The following is a 13,586-nucleotide window of genomic DNA, read 5'->3' on the forward strand; positions in this document are numbered from 1 at the left end:
CCATCGACATGAGCTCCCCATCCCAGGAGAGACGCATCCGTGGTCAGCACTTTTTGTGGCTGAGGAATTTGGAAGGGACGTCCCAGAGTCAAATTGGAGAAAATCGTCCACCAATACAGGGATTTGAGAAAACTCGTGGACAGGTGGATCACGTCCTCTAGACCCCCAGCGGCCTGATACCACTGGGAGGCTAGGGTCCATTGAGCAGATCTCATGTGAAGGCGGGCCATGGGGGTCACATGAACTGTGGAGGCCATGTGGCCCAGCAATCTCAACATCTGCCGAGCTGTGATCTGCTGGGACGCACGCACCCGCGAGACGAGGGACAACAAGTTGTTGGCCCTCGCCTCTGGGAGATAGGCGCGAGCCGTCCGAGAATCCAGCAGGGCTCCTATGAATTCGAGTTTCTGCACTGGGAGAAGATGGGACTTTGGGTAATTTATCACAAACCCCAGTAGCTCCAGGAGGCGAATAGTCATCTGCATGGACTGCAGGGCTCCTGCCTCAGATGTGTTCTTCACCAGCCAATCGTCGAGATATGGGAACACGTGCACCCCCAGCCTGCGAAGTGCCGCTGCTACCACAGCTAGGCACTTTGTGAACACCCTGGGCGCAGAGGCGAGCTCAAAGGGTAGCACACAGTACTGGAAGTGGCGTGTGCCCAACTGAAATCGCAGATACTGTCTGTGAGTTGGCAGTATCGGGATGTGTGTGTAGGCATCCTTCAAGTCCAGAGAGCATAGCCAATCGTTTTGCTGAATCATGGGGAGAAGGGTGCCCAGGGAAAGCATCCTGAACTTTTCTTTTACGAGATATTTGTTCAGGGCCCTTAGGTCTAGGATGGGACGCATCCCCCCTGTTTTCTTTTCCACAAGGAAGTACCTGGAATAGAATCCCAGCCCTTCTTGCCCGGATGGCACGGGCTCGACCGCATTGGCGCTGAGAAGGGCGGAGAGTTCCTCTACAAGTACCTGCTTGTGTTGGAAGCTGTAAGACTGAGCCCCCGATGGACAATTTGGAGGTTTTGATGCCAAATTGAGGGTATATCCTTGCCGGACTATTTGGAGAACCCACTGATCGGAGGTTATGAGAGGCCACCTTTGGTGAAAAGCTTTCAACCTCCCCCCGACCGGCAGGTCGCCCGGCACTGACACTTGGATGTCGGCTATGCTCTGCTGGAGCCAGTCAAAAGCTCGCCCCTTGCTTTTGCTGGAGAGCCGCGGGGCCTTGCTGAGGCGCACGCTGCTGACGAGAGCGAGCGCGCTGGGGCTTAGCCTGGGCCGCAGGCTGTCGGGAAGGAGGATTGTACCTACGCTTACCAGAAGCATAGGGACCAGTCTTCCTTCCCCCGAAAAATCTTCTACCTGTAGAGGTAGAGGCTGAAGGCTGCCGGCGGGAGAACTTGTCGAATGCGGTGTCCCACTGGTGGAGAGACTCTACCACCTGCTCGACTTTTTCTCCAAAAATGTTGTCCGCACGGCAAGGCGAGTCCGCAATCCGCTGCTGGAGTCTATTCTCCAGGTCGGCGGCACGCAGCCATGAGAGCCTGCGCATCACCACACCTTGAGCAGCGGCCCTGGACGCAACATCAAAAGTGTCATAAACTCCTCTGGCCAGGAATTTTCTGCACGCCTTCAGCTGCCTGACCACCTCCTGAAAAGGCTTGGCTTGCTCAGGGGGAAGAGCATCAACCAAGCCCGCCAACTGCCGCACATTGTTCCGCATGTGTATGCTCGTGTAGAGCTGGTAAGACTGGATCTTGGCCACGAGCATAGAAGAATGGTAGGCCTTCCTCCCAAAGGAGTCTAAGGTTCTAGGGTCTTTGCCCGGGGGCGCCGAAGCATGCTCCCTAGAACTCTTAGCCTTCTTTAGGGCCAGATCCACAACTCCAGAGTCATGAGGCAACTGAGTGCGCATCAGCTCTGGGTCCCCATGGATCCGGTACTGGGACTCAATCTTCTTGGGAATGTGGGGATTACTTAGTGGCTTGGTCCAGTTCACAAGCAATGTCTTTTTCAGACATGGTGCAAGGGAACAGTGGACGCTTCCTTAGGTGGAGAAGGATAGTCCAGGAGCTCAAACATTTCAGCCCTGGGCTCGTCCTCCACAACCACCGGGAAGGGGATGGCCGTAGACATCTCCCGGACAAAGGAAGCAAAAGACAGACTCTCGGGAGGAGAAAGGAGAGGGAGTGGGATCAGAAGGAAGACCCTCAGACTCCTCGTCAGAGAAATATCTGGGGTCCTCCTCTTCCTCCCACGAGGCCTCACCCTCGGTGTCAGACACAAGTTCACGAACCTGTGCCTGCAACCTCGCCCTGCTCGACTCGGTGGAACCCCGTCCACGGTGGGGGCGTCGAGAGGTAGACTCCCTCGCCCGCATCGGCGAAGCTCCCTCCGCCGACGTAGTCGGGGAGCCTTCCTGGGAGGTGGCCGCGGTCGGCACCGCACGCGGTACCGACGTCGGGGACCTCAACCTGGGCGATGGGCCAGCCGGCGCCACGCTCGACGGTACCGGAGGCGCAAGCACCGCCGGTACCGGAGGGGTAGGGCGCAACAGCTCTCCCAGAATCTCTGGGAGAACGGCCCGGAGGCTCTCGTTTAGAGCGGCTGCAGAGAAAGGCTGAGAGGCCGATGCAGGCGTCGACGTCAGAACCTGTTCCGGGCGTGGAGGCTGTTCCGGGCTGTCCAGAGTGGAGCGCATCGACACCTCCTGAACAGAGGGTGAGCGGTCCTCTCGGTGCCGATGCCTGCTGGGTGCCGAATCCCTCGGCGACCCAGAGCTCTTGGTGCCGACATGGGGAGGAGACCGGTGTCGATGCTTCTTCGACTTCTTCCGAAGCATGTCACCGGAGCTCCCCGGCACCGACGAGGAGGACGTAGAATCCATCCGGCGCTTCCTCGGGGCCGAGACCGAAGAGGGTCGATCCCGGGGGGGCTGTACCGCAGGAGCCCTCAGGGTAGGAGGAGACCCACCCGAAGGCTCACCGCCACCAGCAGGGGAATGGACAGCCCTCACCTGCACTCCTGACGATGCACCTCCGTCCGACGACATCAGCAGACGAAGTCTCGGTACCACCGACGTCGATACAGTCGCCCGATGCCTCGGCGCCGATGCAGAGTTCCGATGCCTCGATGCAGTCGATGGAGCGGCAGCCAAGGAAGATGGTCCGGACGCTGACGACGTCGATGCACTCGATGCCTCCGGTGCCGATGCCGACGAAGAGCCCGAGAACAAAACGTTCCACTGGGCTAATCTCGCTACCTGAGTCCGCCTTTGTAACAGGGAACACAGACTGCAGTTCTGAGGGCGGTGCTGGGCCCCTAGACACTGAAGACACGCAGAGTGCCTATCAGTGAGCGAGATTACCCAGGCGCACTGGGTGCACTTCTTGAAGCCGCTGGAAGGCTTCGATGTCATGGGCGGAAAAATCACGCCGGCGAAATCAAAAGCCGAAATGGCGAAAATTGAAGCACCAAAATTTAGAGGGAGAAAAATCTCGACCGAGGCCAAAAGAGGCCTACCCCGACAACGAAAGAAAACTTACGGGGCAAAAACTGAGAAATACGGGAAGGGCAGAAAACCCGAAAGGGTCTTCTGGAACACTACCGGAGCGCTTCCCAAACTTTTTCAAGGAAAAAAAGGACAAAAACACGTCGAAAAGGACGCGCGAGGTCGACTCTCTGGGGCACGAACGGCGTAACACGACCGTACCGAGTGCGGACGAAAGAAGACTGGCCGGCTCGAGCCGGTTTCGGGTGGGAAGACGGCCGCGCATGCACAGTGCGCATGGGCGCGCGAGGACTAGCAAAGGCCTTTGCTAGTAAACTTTCCGATGGAGGGGGCTGCCGAGGACGTCAACCCATCAGTGAGAACAAGCAGCCTGCTTGTCCTCGGAGAATCAGTATGCATCTGTGGCTCTGGCAGATGCGATTCCGCTCCTGCATGTGCGGAGCAAACCATGGTCACTGGTAAAATGACTGTGCTGCTGTGATGGGCGGTGTCTGCGAAATCATGATGAGCCATCAGCGGTACACTCTGGGGCACAATTAACATCAGCTGTGCTGGTACCAGGCGTTGTTTGAGGGCGGATTGCAGGCAAGTTTCAATTTAAAAATGTGTTTGTGCCAGTGGCTTGGGTTTACTATATAATTTAGTATGGCCCCTGGGCGTCGGGCAGCACCTAGATAAGGGATGCCCCCTTCTCTGTGAACTATCAGGTTGTGGGTTGGTGACCATGAAAGGGCGTGCATTGCGCAGGGTCACATCTGGGAATGTGGACTATTTTTAGGCCTTCAAGTTGTGCCGTGGTCCTCCTGAATAGGCAGGTGTGTTTTTCCCGTGCATGCACATGACTCTGAATTTGCCACTTCGATGCACAAATCGCAATGTCAGGGTGGGGGACATGTGTCAGCTCATAGTGCCCCTGATCAGTCTGTGGGTTGATTGTGAGTTGCTGCGTATAGGGCCATTCTATGTAAGCCGGGCAGCAGAGAGGGGGTTCCAGGTGAATCACTACAGCACCTGGCGGTCAGTTTAGGAGGGGTTATAATACTGCGCAATTCAGTTATTGTGGCAGCCATACTGGTGAGGTCTTAGGACACACAAGGTGTGCAGGTGGCTATTTTATGTCCCCCCCAAAAATACTCATTCCACCTATAACATAACAGGAAAGAACTCCTTTTCAAATCCATCAGCCAGCAAGTTGGTTGTACTTAAAAGTGTTATAATTAATGTTTTTGAATTTATAAAAAAAAAAAAACACAATTTCTCCTCCTGTATGAAGAAAGGCTAAAGAGGTTAGGGCTCTTCAGCTTGGAAAAGAGACAGATGAGGGGAGATATGATTGAGCTCTACAAAATCCTGAGTAGTGTAGAACGAGTAGAAGTAAATCAAATTTTACTCATCCAAAAGTACAAAAACTAGGGGACATTTGAGGAAGTTACATGAACTACTTTAAAAACAAACAAGAGGAAGTATTTTTTCACGCAACAAATAGTTAAGCTCTGGAACTCTTTGCTGGAGGAGGTGGTAACAGTAGTTAGCGTATCTGGGTTTAAAAAGGTTTGGACAAATTCCTGGAGGAAAAGTCCATAGTCTGGTATTAAGACAGACATGGGAAGCAACTGCTTGCCCTGGGATCTGTAGTATGGAATGATTCCACGATCTGGGTTTCTGACAGGTACTTGTGACCTGTCTTGGCCACTGTTTGGAAAACAGGATACTGGGCTAGATGGACCATTGGTCTGACCCAGTATGGCTTCTCTTAGGTTCTTATGTCTTATGCTATGAAAGATACATTGGATAAATATATTTCCCATATATATAGTACTGTCTCTGTTTATACATAGGCTTTAGAACATCCAGCAACTTTATAGAGGCCTTATTCCATTACTATAAATTGAAGACATACTAAAGGACAAAACCAGGGCTGCAATGAGATATGCACTCCAAACGAACACAGGGAGCATACAGGCGGCCAAGCTACACCACCCAAGCAAAACACTGCCAATGAACTATATTATTGTAGGTTACAAAGGACTGCTCATTAGAAGGCACATTAAGGTCAAGCTGACATCATACGATATCTATGCCTATGGAATGTTTGTGCTGTTCAATGGATATATCATACTGCTTCCTGTTGTTTCATTATTAAGGGATAACTGTTAGCTCCAAGTTCGTTCAATGCAATTTTATGTGAATTATGTCCATTCAGGTGCATCACGGTGTGATTGGTAACCCTATGGTAAGTTTAAAGTTATCCAGTACCTGTGCTACACTTCCCGAGACGTATTGCTTGGTGAAGAGGTAATCCCAAGGACATGCGTATATAACAATAAACAGGATACCGGATAGGGTTAAAACACAGTATCCATTCCCTTCTTCACTAAATTTGCCCTCCGGGCACTGAACTTATGACCACATGGACCCACTTAGTTCCTCTGCTTTAGAACTTTTAGAATATCTGTGTTGGTGTTGAGGGCAGAGGCTACCTGTTAACATGATTGAGAGTATTACACTCACTAATTTACATCCTCTTCAGTATGGTTTTACAGGTATGCTTCCACTCACGGAATACTCTGAAGCAGCAGGCAGAGAGACGGCACCAGCTTGGTGCCAGTGAATAATGGCATGGATGTGAAGTTTTCCTGGCCTTCCAGGGCACACTACATCTGCCTTAGTATAGGTATGCAGAATTTGTCAGCAAGTACTGCTATGCCTGCACACATTCAGTCTACTGTTTGGAAGACATGTAACACACCATATGGTTATTCCTAGCTTTCCTACTCATAATCAGTAAGTATATTATCTCATGCTTATTGTTGACTTAAACTTGAATAGATAATGAATGTGACTGCTGGGTAGACGGGATGGATCGTTCAGAACTTTATCTCCTAGCACTTACTATGTTACTATGCTATGTTACTAGCATTCAGACTCATGGGGCACGGTATATCTACACATGTTTTACATATCAACATATACAGCCTTTTCCAAATGGTGCCTGCAGGAGGGCGCTGAATCCGACTAAAGAGTATCCATGGCTTGGATCATGACAGATGGCACTCTACACACGAACACCAGCAACTAGCCACTGAATAGCACTCAGATCATACTACATCTTCACAATTCAGTTTTGACATGCACGCACTCACATGTAACTCTGGGCCCCAGTTCAGATCCTTGGTGTTACACCTCAATTGATACGCTGTGGTGCGCATATAACTAGCATAACTAGCTTTGCACTTGGAAACCTGCTGCAGTTAACTGGAATGTACATCAAGAAATCAGTGGTTAACCAGCATTCAGTACGTGGTATTTAGGGCTGAGGTCGACAATGCTTAGCAATGAGCATGAGGCTATTGACAAAGGGCTTCGGGAACATAATTCACGACAGCAATTCTTACCTTTCTATCAGTACAGAGTCTCCATTGGCTTTGATGTTCAACTTGGTGTCACTTTAGGTTCCCTAGCTAAGAACATACCTGACTGCTAGATAGGGTAACTATATCTACATTGTAAGTAGTCTCAGGCATAATGGATTTACTTTGAATGCTAGCACTTACAATGGTAAAACCAGCATATAATTCAGGCTGGGTAGGGTAATTACATAAACACTAGAGGTTACAGTGTAGTAAGAGCACACATTAGTTTTACATCTACCGGCTCTCAGGCTTGTTAACTATCGAAGTGTGACACATCCATCTTCTCTACAGCACATCTTCTCTTCAGCATTTACCTATACATAAGAGTGTTTTCTTGCATTTACATCACCAGTATTCTTTATGGGGTATCGTCATCAGTATTCTTTATGGGGTATTCATGGCAAGAATGATTAACACACTGGCTATTTGCATTTTGCTCGCATTTTGCTTGGGGTAGACAAAGAGCTTTATAAACATAAGTCATGGCAATAGTTCTCACTTTTCAGTTTGGTTCCTTATACTAAAAATATAAGGAAGCTCAGAGAGGTTCTGGCGGGTCCCCTTAAAGATTTGTTTAATATATCCTTGCAGATGGGAGAGGTTCCGAGGGATTGGAGAATGGCGGAGGTGGTTCCTCTTCACAAGAGTGGTGATAGGGAAGAAGCTGGAAACGACAAGCCAGTAATCCTCACTTCGATTATTGGAAAAGTAATGGAAGCGATGCTGAAGGAAAGGATAGTGAATTTCCTGGAAGCCAATAAGTTGCAAGATCCGAGACAACATGGTTTTACCAAAGGGAAACAGTGCCAAATGAATCTCATTGAGTTCTTTGATTGGGTGACAGGTGAATTGAATCAGGGACGAGCTATGGACGTAATCTACTTAGATTTCAGCAAAGCTTTTGACATGGTTCCCCACAGGAGGCTCTTAAATAAACTGGATGGGCTGAAGATAGGACCCAAAGTGGTGAACTGGATTAGGAACTGGTTGACGGACAGAAGCCAGAGGGTGGTGGTGAATGGAATTCGCTCGGAGGAGGGGAAGGTGAGTAGTGGTGTGCCTCAAAGGATCGGTGCTGGGACCGATTCTGTTCAATATATTTGTGAGTGACATTGCCGAAGGGTTAGAAGGTAAAGTTTGCCTATTTGCAGATGATACTAAGATCTGTAACAGAGTGGACACCCGGGAGGGAGGGAGTGGAAAACATGAAAAAGGATCTGAGGAAGCTAGAAAAATGGTCTAAGGTTTGGCAATTAAAATTCAATGCGAAGAAATGCAAAGTGATGCACTTAGGGAATAGAAATCCTCGGGAGACATATGTGTTAGGTGGGGAGAATCTGATAGGTACGGACGGGGAGAGGGATCTTGGGTGATAGTATCTGAGGATCTGAAGGTGACGAAACAGTGTGACAAGGCGGTGGCCGTAGCTAGAAGGTTGTTAGGCTGTATAGAGAGAGGTATGACCAGCAGAAGAAAGGAGGTGTTGATGCCCCTGTATAAATCATTGGTGTGGCCCCACCTAGAGTATTGTGTTCAGTTTTGGAGGCCGTACCTTGCGAAGGATGTAAAATGGATTGAAGCGGTGCAAAGCAAAGCTACGAGAATGGTAAGGGATTTGCGTTACAAGATGTATGAGGAGAGACTTGATGACCTGAACATGTATACTCTGGTAGAAAGGAGAAACAGGGGTGATATGATACAGACGTTCAAATATTTGAAAAGTATTAATCCGCAAACGGACCTTTTCCAGAGGTGCGAAGGCGGTAGACTCAAGAAAAATGTCAGGAAGTATTTTTTCACGGAGAGAGTAGTGGATGCTTGGAATGCCCTCCCGCGGGAGGTGGTGGAAATGAAAACGGTAACCGAATTCAAACACGCGTGGGATAAACATAAAGGAATCCTGTTCAGAAGGAATGGATCCTAAGGAGCTTAGCCGAGAGTGGGTGGCAGAGCAGGTGGCGGGAGGCGGGGATAGTGCTGGGTAGACTTATACGGTCTGTGCCAGAGCCGGTGGTGGGAGGCGGGGCTGGTGGTTGGGAGGCGGGGATAGTGCTGGGCAGACTTACACGGTCTGTGCCCTGAAAAGGACCGGTACAAATCAAGGTAAGGTATATACAAACAGTAGCACATATGAGTTTATCTTGTTGGGCAGACTGGATGGACCATGCAGGTCTTTTTCTGCCGTCATTTACTATGTTACTATGTTACTATATACATTGCTGCTACACTGAGTACTGTCACCAGCACAGGAGGTCATCATTAGGCACATAATTGATGCTAGGTAAGGTTATAAACCAGTTCATTTTCGAAAGTGGTTGCCAGCCATCTTCTGACACAAATCGGGAGATGGCCGGCGAACTCCCGAACCCTGCCAAATCGGTATAATCGAAAGCCGATTTTGGCCGGGTTCAACTGCTTTCCATCGCGAAGCTGGGAAAATAGCAAGGGGGCATTTCGCTAGGGTAGTGAAGGCGGGACGGGGGCGTGCTGACGAGATGGCCGGCTTCGCGTGATAATGGAAAAAAAAGCCAGGCTTGACAAGCATTTCACCGGCTTTACTTGGTCCCTTTTTTTTCACGACCAAGTTTCAAAAAGGGGCCCCAACTGACCAGATGACCACTGGAGGGAATCGGGGATGACCTCCCCTTACTCCCCCAGTGGTCACCAACCCCTTCCCACCCCAAAAAAATTTTAAAATATTTTTTTGCCAGCCTCTATGCCAGCCTGAAATGTCATACACAGCTCCATCAGTATAATATCCAAAAAGACTTTATTGAAAATACCATACATAAAACAAATTCCCTGGTATTCCTTTCCAGTTTTACTTTCGGGGGAGGGGGAGAGGGAGGGGGGCAACAACCACTGGAAAATTCATGAACCAGTCATGCTTTAACCCTTCCAGTGGTCAGCTGCTCAATCCAAGAACCTATATGTACCCTGGTTGGACACCAAACGAAGCAGATATGTATGTGGAAAACAATATTTAATTGATATGGATCAATAAAAAACTAACAAGCCCGACACAGGCCATGTTTCGCCCCACTGGGCTGCATCAGGGGCTACAAAACAAACAATCATATAACAATTAGAACAAATATAAAAGCAAGTAAACATAAAAATAGATATAAAATAATAATTACATTTCATTACCATAATCTCATACTCGGCTGATAGTAATAGAACACCATGGTGATACAGTTAAATAAAAATGTTAAAAAATTAATTGAAATATCAAAATGATATTGTATAGAACTTAATAGTACACATTGTATAAAAGATATGAATAAAAATAATATAATGTAAATCACAATATATATATATATATATATATATATATATATATATATATATATCCTGTTAAACAGACATCAAATAAAACAGATATTATGTTAATAAATAATCAAAAACTTCATAATATATTTAATAAATAAATAAATAAATTAAGTAAATTGAATTAAAAAGCCAATGAAATATATGCTGCGTATATGTTTTATAGAAATCGATTAGGTATGTGTCAAATTTATAGTCTCCACTTGAGTATCTAGAGAATATTAAATAAAAAGTGAAAAATAAAAAATGAATATAAAAAAATAGAAATACAAAAATAATTGCAGAAAAGTAAATACCGAAAATTATAGACAGGTATCCAAATCTAAATCATTAAATAAATAAATATATATATACACATATATACACAAACAAATATAAATATACATACATACACACACATATATACATACATATGTGTATGTATATTCTTTATCAACTAATCCACTTCAAAAATTAAATTTATAAATTATGAATATCTTTTTTATATATATTTTTTTAGATAACTAAATGATCAACTATAATTAGTAATATAATTAGAATATGATGTAAATTACCTATTTGTTGAACTCACAATTAAAATGCACACTTTGACAGATGGCACTTCACAAAAACAAACCTGTAACAATGTATCAGGGATATAATAAATAATATTTCTTACAGCGGACATGTAACAATGTATCAAGGAAAAATGCTGTGTAAAGTAGAGAATCAATAATAGACATATGTAGGCTCTCCCATATCAGTTCATACCTATAAGTAAAAAGATTAAAAGCTTTTAGCTGGCAAAAATTTAAAAGCTCAAAGTTGATAAGGGTTTTAAGACGTTTCAAAAGTTGTTTCTGAAAGGAGAGTAAAGACCGTATAAGTCTGCCCAGCACTATCCCCGCCTCCCAACCACCGGCTCTGGCACAGACCGTATAAGTCTGCCCAGCACTATCCCCGCCTCCCACCACCGGCTCTGGCACAGACCGTATAAGTCTGCCCAGCACTATCCCTGCCTCCCAACCTCCAGTCCCGCCTCCCACCACTGGCTCTGGCACAGACCGTATAAGTCTGCCCAGCACTATCCCTGCCTCCCAACCTCCAGCCCTGCCTCCCACTACTGGCTCTGCTATCCAATCTCGGTTAAGCTCCTGAGGATCCATTCCTTCTGAACAGGATTCCTTTATGTTTATCCCACGCATGTTTGAATTCCGTTACCGTTTTCATCTCCACCACCTCCCGCGGGAGGGCATTCCAAGCATCCACCACTATCTCCATGAAGAAATACTTCCTGACATTTTTCTTGAGTCTGCCCCCCTTCAATCTCATTTCATGTCCTCTTGTTCTACCACCTTCGTATCTCCAGAAAAGGTTAGTTTGCGGATTAATACCTTTCAAATATTTGAACGTCTCTATCATATCACCCCTGTTTCTCCTTTCCTCCAGGGTATACATGTTCAGGTCATCAAGTCTCTCCTCATATGTCTTGTTACGCAAATCCTATACCATTCTCGTAGCTTTTCTTTGTACTGCTTCGATTCTTTTTACATCCTTAACAAGATACGGCCTCCAAAACTGAACACAATATTCCAGATGGGGCCTCACCAACGACTTATACAGGGGCATCAACACTCCCTTTCTTCTGCTGGTCACACCTCTCTCTATATAGCCCAAGAACCTTCTAGATACAGCCACCGCCTTGTCACACTGTTTCGTCGCCTTCAAATCATCAGATACTATCACCCCAAGATCCCTCACCCCGTCCGTACCTATCAGACTCTCCCCCCCCAAACCGCCCCCAAAACCCACTCCCCACAACTGTACACCACTACCATAGCCCTTATGGGTGAAGGGGGGCACCTAGATGTGGGTACAGTGGGTTTGTGGTGGGTTTTGAAGGGCTCACATTTACCACCACAAGTGTAACAGGTAGGGGGGATGGGCCTGGGTCCACCTGCCTGAAGTGCACTGCAGTACCCACTAAAACTGCTCCAGAGACCTGCATACTGCTGGCATGGAGCTGGGTATGATATTTGAGGCTGGCATAGAGGCTGGAAAAATATATTTTTTAAAACTTTTAGGATGGGAAGGGGATAGTGACCACTGGGGGAGTAGGGGGAGATCATCCCCGATTCCCTTCAGTGGTCATCTGGTCTTTTAGGGCACATTTTTGTGGCTTGGTCATTAAAAAAACAGGACTAAGTAAAGTCGGCCAAGTGTTTGTCAGGGATGCCCTTCTTTTTTCCATTATCATCCGAGGACGCCCATCGCCCAAAATCGGCTTTTGATTATGCCGATTTGGGCGACCTTGGGGAAGGACGCCCATCTCCTGATTTGTGTCGAAAGATGGGTGCCCTTCTCTTTTGAAAATGAGCCCAATAGTGCAAATCAAAATCTAGATAAATCATATAAATATTACTTCATAGTACAATTAAAAAGCAACATTACATCAAACTGTAACAACAATACTTAAAATTTAATGAACATCACACTTATATAATACATATCCAAAATCTAGATACTTAATCATATCAATAGATATTCTTTCATATTGCTGTCAATTTCTGACATGGCATAGGCATTTAAAATGGTGGTGATCTGCAAAGGACTATGTTTGGCAGAATCGTTGAGCTGAAATATTGCTCAGTGTGATTAAGAAGTAATTATCTTGGAGCTTGCAATAATAGTATTTCAGGTATGTGAGATCTTCTGAATAATAGATTATATTCACATATTGTGTCCAGAAAAGAAGTGAGAGTATGTTGTAAGTTATGACCGTGGGAGTCGGGAAATAAGAGAGTTGATTTGATGAGGCATTTTAATTGAATAGCAAGGTTTTTTTATAACAATAAAAAAAGATTGATGACTATAGGTTAGAATGATGAAGTGATTTATTTTGTGTTTTAAAGGTCATTTGAGTGGCATTTTAATTTGAAGGCAAGAGAGCAAGTTTTTGACCAGCAGAGATGATATGTATTGATTTTTTTTACATTTATAGAAAAAATGTAAAAATGATGGGATTAGATTGAAAACTAATGTATATAACTAATTTACCCCATGTTCACTAAGCCATGCTAGTGGCTGCCATGTATCAATACCGACACAGCCCGTTCAAAGTGAATGGGCTGTATTAGCATTAGCGCACGGCAGCTATCAGTGCAACTTAGTAAACGGGAGGGGGGGGGTTAATATGAGTTAATTCACACTTTTATGATTGTCTTAATTTGAATGATTCTGAGAAGAGATCATAGGTATTATAGCAGATATTTGTTTTATCATTTTCTATGAGTGATTTTAATTAATTATATGCTGATGTTCACTTAGGGGACCCTTTAACAAGGAGCAGTA

This window comes from Microcaecilia unicolor, chromosome 2 (genome assembly GCF_901765095.1).
Source record: "Microcaecilia unicolor chromosome 2, aMicUni1.1, whole genome shotgun sequence".
In the NCBI taxonomy this organism is placed as follows: Eukaryota; Metazoa; Chordata; class Amphibia; order Gymnophiona; family Siphonopidae; genus Microcaecilia; species Microcaecilia unicolor.